Raw genomic sequence first — 8,735 nt, 5'->3', positions numbered from 1 at the left:
TTTTGCTTCCCTTCTCCTCTCCCTCTCTCTTTCAAGTCCTGATGAAGGGTCTTGGCCCAATAGGTCGACTGTTTACTCTTTTTCATAAATGCTACCTAGCCTGATGAGTTCCTCCAACATTTTGTGTGTGTTGCTTGCATTTCAAGCATTTGTAGATTTTCTCTTGTTTCTCTCTCCCTTTCAATGCTGGACAAAGAAACAGCCCACAAGCCCCCTCCTGAATCTCGTGAACCATAGTTGGGAATAAGCAAAGGAAGGTAAGTGACACAATCACAGCATAGTAGAGACTAAGAAACCAAAAACATTTGGGCAATTGATGCTTCAAGTTGACACTTCATCTGCTCTGGATGGTCAACATTTCAAGAAGGGCCTTTTCATGTACAACTTCCCTCTTCGGATGTTGCCTGACCCATTGAGTTTGTCTAATAATTAGCATCATAGAGTCATACATCACAAACTGGTCAACTGGTCCATACAGTTTAAAATGCTTATCCAAGCTAGTCCCATTTGGCCCACATTGGTTTAGGAGATTCTGGACCAAACTCAGTTTTTGAGGCAAGACCCTTCATGGAAGGTTGACTATCCAGACCACATAAAAGGTCTCAGTCTGAAACATCAACTGCCCATATCCCTCATCAGATGCTGTTTGAACTGCTGGGTTCTTCCAGCAGTTTGTTTTTCACTCCAGACATTATCTTCTATATATATCGTCTGCAGTCTCTTGCATCTTCACACTGGGACCCTTTAATTGGAGTTGCAATGATCTTGACCTTCAACCATTCTCTCCACAATTGGCACTGAAAATTTGGATCATCACTGACAAAGCAATTAAAACTCAGCAGCATATTGTTGAAGATTTTATTGAGAATTTTTTTAAGTTAAAACTGCAGCAGGCACACTTCAAATATAAATGCTGACTGCCAGCATACTGTGGTTATTTAAAGTGTCAGACAGCACAGCAGGTTTGCATTAGCGGTGGGGGGGGGGGGGGTGATCAAAATCTGCAAGAAAATTCTTCCAACTGCACAATGTGATACTAAACACAATCGCACTTTTCCTCTAAAGCAAGCATTGACAAAAAATGTGAATTCCCTGTTGCCTACCAATTTTCTAAGCTGTTTTTCTGAGCAAATTAACTGCATTGGACCATCACCAACATTCTCATCTACCCTGATACAATTATGATATCTCCAAGTTAATGATTGTACACAGAGCAGAAATGAAACTAATAAAGGAATAATTGACTATTTCCAGAATTTTCTGTTTTGCTTTCAGATTTCCAGCATCTGCACTTCCCACATGATCAGAGGTTTCCATGCATTCTAGGGAGATGATGTAAATTTTACATTTAACCTAATTGTAGTCACTTGCAGCCAATGGTTCTGTGTAGAACTTGTTGCTTGCTCTTCTGATTTCCAGACCTATAGATTGAAACATGGAAAGTCACTGATAACTGAGAGATCAGATAACTAAATTCTGAAGCAAGCCTGATGGAATTTACAAAAAGTGACAGACTATACCCCATGGATGTGGCAGTGGGTTAATGTGTTTTATTGGCTGGGTGGAAAGGTGATGCAACTGGCATATATGCAGTCCTGACCTGGTTTGCTCTCTGTGCGAATTTGCACTTTCTCCCTGTCACCATGACAGTTTCTCTGGATGGTATTCTTTTATATTCCTCCAAGAAGAATGGGCTAGTGGGTTAACCAGCTACTGCAAATTGCAGACACAAGGGATTCTGCAGACGCAGTGTCTTGGCCTGAAACATCAACTGTTTAATTCTCCTCCATAGCTGCTGCCAGATTTGCTGAGGTCCTACACTATTTTGCATTTGTTGCTATTGTAAATTGCGTCTAGTGTGTTTGTGAGTGATGGAATCTAGGAGAAATAGAGCTGAATGTGGGAACATTAACGTAGAGTGAGTGTACAGTTCATCCCCGGGTAATGAACAAGTTCCTTTTCTCCAGACATCCATCAGTTGATTTTGTTCATAAGGAAGACAGTTACTCACTCTAGCGACCATGCCTCCATGACATTGTAATAAATGGCATCAAAAGTACAGAAAACTGTCAAGAAAGTAGAGGGAGATAGAAGAATTAGTTTTGCTGGCCATATGAATTTAATAATAAACTCTAGAGATTCCACACATGCTGGAAATCTTGAGCAACACACACAATATACTGGAGAAACTCTGTAAGTCAGGCAGCCTCTATGGAGGGGAATACGCAGTTGGCGTGTCTAGCTGAGACCCATGATCTGGTCATGGAAAGAAGAGGACAGAAGCTATAATAAGAAAGTAGGGAGAGGGAAAGGAGTACAAGCTGGCAGATGATAGGTGAGACCGGGTGAGAGTGAAGGTAGTGTGTGGGGGAGGGACGGATGAGATGAGAAGCTGATAGGTGATAGGTGGAAGAAGGAATCTGATTGGAGAGGACAGTGGACTGTAGAAGAAAATGAATGAAGAGAGAAACCAGAGGGAAGTGAAGGACTGGTGAGAAGGGAAAAGAAGGGGTGAGAGGGGAACCAGAATGGGGAATAGAAAAAAAGAGAGGGAGGACAAATTACCAGAAGATAGAACAATCGACACTCAATCCATTAGGCTAGAGGCTCCTATAATAACGTTATGGGTGCTTGCTCATATGCAGTGGTGAACATAAGCTGAGTGTTTGTAACCAGGGGAACAGCCTGCAATCAGGTGTTTGACTGTGATTGGCTGAAAGGCATACTTTCTTTCTGTACAACTTGAAGAATTGGCTACTGTAAATTTTAACTTTGTGTAAGTAAGTAGCAAAAAGGGAGCTGATAGGCACAGAAAAGAGAATAAGCTGGAAGAATGCAGGGAAATATGGAGAGGAATAGCAACAATAGGATAGCCCAGCTAGTAGCCTGTATGGGCAAAGTTAACCAAAAGAAGAAAATAAGCAAACTCATATCCAGATCTCAGGGTAGTATTCCAGTGAAATATTTCCAAAACTGATAGTTACAAGCTAGAAGGAGGTGCAAGTAATTCATAACCTCGCTGGGCTCTCTGAAAACACAAAACACACAAGGTGTGACATAAAAGCTTGCACTACACAACTTATGGGAGGAAATCTCTAGGTTAAATGAAGGGAATGCAAACCATCCCAAGAGCATCCTGTGCTGAAGAGCATTGGCCCCTGTGCTCCATGGCAGGGAGGGTTAAAGAATCTATTCATTTCAAGAGTTTGTTGCCCCTGAGTACACAGATGAGACTGGATAAGTATCTCACTTATTTTACTTCATCAGAATGTGTTAATTAATATCAATCGTGTTCTTAGTTTTTTTTTACATTTCTAGTAGTATTATTTTACTTATGTAAATTTACTCAGACATCTTTTTCTAAAGAGTCTTATTATCAAAAACGTGAAAAGATTTTCAGAAGGATTTGATGAGACAAGCTGGCCAAAAGGTCATCAAGAAAGTTGAGGTGATGGGGTTTGAGGATCTAACATCTGAAGCCATCTACACCCAGAATCTACACCACTCTGCGGAAGTAGAGTTAGTTTGACTGGTCCTTTCTATCCAAACAGGTTGTTGTGGATGTACAGGCAAGTACTCGAGGAGTGAATTTGAATGTTAGATCAAATCCCAAACATTCCAACACTGTGGTAATAGAAGTTGAATCATGCAAGGTGTTCAGCAAATGTAAAGCCAAAGGCACCGTATCGAAATGGCACCTGAGAATTGGATCATTTATTGCCGAATCTCCCTCACTGGCACATGGAGTACCTTGTAGTTAGATAACCAATGATTGGACCAGGATAGGCTGGATTTCAGACCTGTTAACAATGGAGAGGAACATAACTGTCAAACTGGTTGAAGGTTATCCTCCAAGGGAATGAAACCTGCCAGTCACACAAGTCTAGGATCAAAGAGCAGAAGATCATTCAGCCTACTGAATCCATTCCAGCTTGGTAGAGGAGTACTATCAGACCAGTTTAACGATTAATTATGAGAAATAGTCCCTAAATTCATTGAAACTCATTGAGGGAGGACAATGAGTGCTCGTCAGCTGCCCATGTTTGAACAGACTTCAAGTGACCCAAAATCATGTTCACCTCCTCTGGTGTTCATGTTTATAGACTGTTGAATATTGTCAGAAAGGTTTGCATCTGTTGAAAATGGTAATTACACAAAGGACAAATCTCTCAATCTAGGTAAGTCCTTAGCTGTCGTGAAATGGAGTATTTAGAGCCTTTGATGACAATAGATGGTTCTATAATAATTTATTCTTATTGCTCTTGCAGTGAAACTTCAATAAAATTCATTGTAGATGAATTCAATGTAAGCCATTATAGATGATTATTGGGGACAACAAAATTCCATCCCCAAAGGGCATTCATGAAGCACAGATATTTTTTAACAAACCAAAGACATCACAACAACCATGATGGATGTGAAATTTGTTATTTCAAATTGATTCGCTTAATTTAAGCTTTGTAGCCCTAAGGTGAGATCTGTGCATGTTGGCAGATCATAAGTGTCGGCGGAGGCAAAAACAGGCTGCGATGATGGAATGTGATAGGAGAGGAGGGTGAAGCATGGAGTACAACAGAGTAGGTGAGGTGGCCAGTTAGGGAATGGGACAGTGGGAGGAGGATCTGGGTATTGGGCAGAGGGAGAGGGTGGAGGAGGGGAAAGAATGGGAATGCAGCCTGGTGATGGAAGACTCAGGGAGGGAGTGGAGTTCAAATAAAGTGGGAAAACCAGAGGGAAAGAGAAGGGATGGAGGGGATTAGATTACCTGAAATTGGAGAATTCAGTGTTCATGCCCTCGGCTTACAGACTGCCCAGTGGGGATTTGAGATGCTGGTCCTCTAGATTCTACCTAACCTCATCCAGAAAATGGAGGTGGTCAATGACAGATAGGTCAGTGTGGGAATGGGAAGATCATTAAAATGGATAACGACCAGGACATCAAGGAGGCTATGATTGACAGGGTGGAGATACACAGCAAGGTGGCTGTGTAAGCCGCTTCTGGTCTCATGGATTTAGAGGATCCCAGGAGAGAAGAATCCCTCCATGCGACTGGATCCTAGACTTCCTCATCAGGAGACCACCATCAATGTAGACAGGAAATAACAACTCCACCTTGCTGACAATCAGCACAGGTGCACCTCCAGAATGTATTCTTAGCCCACAGCTCTACAGTCCCCACAATCATAACTGTAAGTACAAAATAAAACTAAAGTTTAAAGGTCAAAAATTGCAAAGTAAATTTATTATCAAAGTACATATATGTCACCATATACAACCCCGAGATTCATTTATTTGCAGGGATTCACAGTAAGTAGAAATAAACAATAGAATCAATGAAAAACTGCACAAATAAAGATGGACAAACAACCAACATGCATAAGACAACAAACTGTGCAAATACAAAAAGAAAAAGCCAAACAACATAGTAATTATAAGTAAGTTAGCAATAAATATGAGACAAAGAGTTCTTGAATATGAGTCCATGGGATGTGGCAACAGTTCAGTGTTGAGGTGAGTGAAGTAGAGTGATATTATACGCTCTGGTTCAAGATCCCATTGCTTCAGAATTAATAGCTGATCCTGAACCTAGTGGTCCTGAGGTTGTTATATCTCCTTCCTGATGGCATTAGCAGGAAGAGAGCATGGCCTGGGTGGTGGAAGAACCTTGATGATGCATTCTGCTTTTTTGCAACATGGTTCCTTGTAGATGAGCTTCATAATGGGAAGGGCTTTACATGTGATGGACTTGGCTATATCTACTACTTTTTGTAGGTTTTTCTGTTCAAGGGCATCGGTGTTTCCATACCAGGTCATGATGCAGTCAGTATATGCTCAACTGCGCATCTATAGTGGTTTGTCAAAGTTTTACCTCCTCCAGCCATATTACAGGTGTCCAACATCTTGCTCCCAGTCTACACATAAACATACTGGACTGAATTATCACAGTCCCATTGATGCAGTTAATGGGAATGTCAAAGCAGCATTGACTCCCTTGGGGTCTAACGCCTTTTGTGTTGCTTTTGATAATATAGGGTGAGAGACAAATATATGATAGACTCTTCTGTTTTTAATGAAATATTCATCAGCAAAACATTTTTTAATCCACAGATTGCTCCATACTAAGTCTGCATGGTAGATTTCTCACATTTTAGTAATTATTAAACATAAAGAGCTCATTAAACATGGTGATTTTAGTTGGAATTACTCGCTAGAAAGAATTTTCTTACCTTTAGTTCATGAACTGTGGTAACTAGCTTGATCAATTTTGTTATGCAATCCGAAAGCAAAAAAAAAATGCTGGTAACTGCAGATTTGAGAAATCTTAAAATAACTTCTGAACTGAGTGAACACGGGTCACAATACGAAATGGTGAGATATGCATTCTGTTCCTTAAGTAAAATCAATGGGAAATGATGAATGATATTAAATAAATGCATTGTGCTCTATTCACCAGCTGAGGCTGTTCCAAAGTCATAATTGTAAACAGGGAGGAAGGTCCTTCTGTGCACAACAAGCTCTCACAGATGGTACTACAACAATGATAAGATGATCTAGTTTAAGTGTTGGTTGAGGGACATATGGTATATTGACCTGGGCACTAGGAAGAAATGCCCTGTTCTTCTTCAAACTCATGACCCTTGGATCTTCTGCTTCCACTGGAGAGGACAGAATGTGTCTTGGCTGAGTATTTTTTCAAAGGAAACCAATTCCGACACCACAGCACTCCACCATTCCATCACAAAAGTATCAGCCTGAATTAAATGCTGCAGTATCTGAGTGGAGCCTTAAACCTACACCTTATGACTTGGTGAGATTGTTTTCGACAGGGCATGTGTGATAGTAATTATACAAGTTTGCATTTCCCTGTGATGACACAGGTTGGGGTGACCATTCAGTATTCACAGAAAAACCTACAATTTGCTTAAGGCAGTTGAGAAGCAACACACACTCCACATAATGAATAAGAGCAGTCAACATATAAAGAATAAAGCCAATGCAGCCTATCAAGGAAAATGTGTATCTATGGACCTCTCAAGTTCAACTGAATTATATTCTAAGATACATACCGGTAGTTTTCTAGCTCAACCTTTGAACTGTCGAGTTGGAGTTCTAGTGGGTCTTATGATGACAGACACCTGAAATGGATCTAGTTCCTGGACAGGATCCCAAAATGCCTTCTACCCAATGGAAGTGAGAGCAGAAATCCTCAACCTGGCTCTTCTGTTTCTAGATTAGTCCCAACCACTTATGCAGTTCTGGAGTTTTGGAACAGGAAAGGTGTGAAATACGAGCTACCAATGCCACCATTAGGTGTCACTGGTAGGCTACCTGCCTCATGATTTGGTCCTATTAAGACTTTAGTTGTGAATATTCTGCTGAGGATAATTTGCTGCATATCACCATTGTTATACAGTATTACATGCTTATGGCAGCAGAAGGAATAAAGATTTGTCTTTGCACCTTGACTCCATAGTAACGCTGTCTGGTCTGGCTGTATTCATGAGTATTCATGTGTGGTTAAATGACAATTACACTTGAATTAAATTAAAATGACTGAGGAAATCCTTGCCATTAAATTTCACTTAGATATTACCCATGTCAGGATCTAACTGAAGTCACTGGAGCTGTGAGACGAGACCCCCTTGTTGCCTCCAAAAGATTTTCTAAAAATACTTAAAAAAGGAAACAAATATCAAAATTGTTATGGAAGAAGATAACTTTATTAGCCAAAAGCAATTAAAAATGATCAAATTCTATTTTTCCACATGCACCAAAGAGAGCATCCTATCTGATGCATCAACTCTTGGGAAGGCAAATGCTCTGCCCATGACCGCAAGAGTCTTCAGATTTATGAACACAGTCCAGTACATCACGTAAACTAGTCTCACCCCCATTGACTCTGTCTACACTTCTTGATGTCTTGGAAAGACAGCCAAAGTAATCAAAGACCTTATCCACCCCTGTGTGTTTTTTCTTTCCTCACCATCCCCTGCAAGCAGCCAGAAGATACAAAACTTGAGAATGCATAAAACATGTCTCAAGGACGGTTTCAATTCCACTGTTATCAGACTCTACAACAAACTTCTTATACACTAAATATGGACTCTTACACTCTCAATCTACCTCAACATGGCCTTTGAACTTCATTTGTCCATCTGCAGTGCACTTACTCCATAATTGTATTCTGATTTCTTTCTGTATCTTTTGTACTCCTACACTTTACTCATGTATGGAATGATCCAACAACAGGGTAAGCAAATAAAAGCTTTCACAGTATCTTGGTACATGTGACAATAATAAAACTACTGGTATGGAAACACTCATGACCCTAACCGGTAAATCCTACCAAAAGCAGTTGATACGGCCCACTCCATCGTGGATAAAACCCTCCCTGCCAATGAGAATATCTACATGGAACATTATAGCAGGAAATCAGCATCCATCGTCAGGGACGCCCACCACTCAAGTCATGCTTCCTTCTCACTGCTGCCATTGGGAAGAAGGTACAGAAGCCTCGGGACTCACACCACCAGGTTCAAGAACAGTCACTACCCCTCAACCATCAAGCTCTTGAACCAAAGGGGATAACAGTAGCGCGATATCGATACGCAGCAGCCTCTCCGGACTCTGGACTGGGGATTACCAAACGTTATGTGTTTTTTCTTGTGTGGTTTGTTTTGTGCTTTTTCGCGATATCATTCCAGAGAACGTTGTCTCATTTTTTAACTGCATTG

Source organism: Hemitrygon akajei, chromosome 1 (genome assembly GCF_048418815.1).
Source record: "Hemitrygon akajei chromosome 1, sHemAka1.3, whole genome shotgun sequence".
Lineage (NCBI taxonomy): Eukaryota > Metazoa > Chordata > Chondrichthyes > Myliobatiformes > Dasyatidae > Hemitrygon > Hemitrygon akajei.
The sequence above is the reverse complement of the archived record's forward strand: the minus strand, read 5'-3'. Positions refer to the sequence as shown.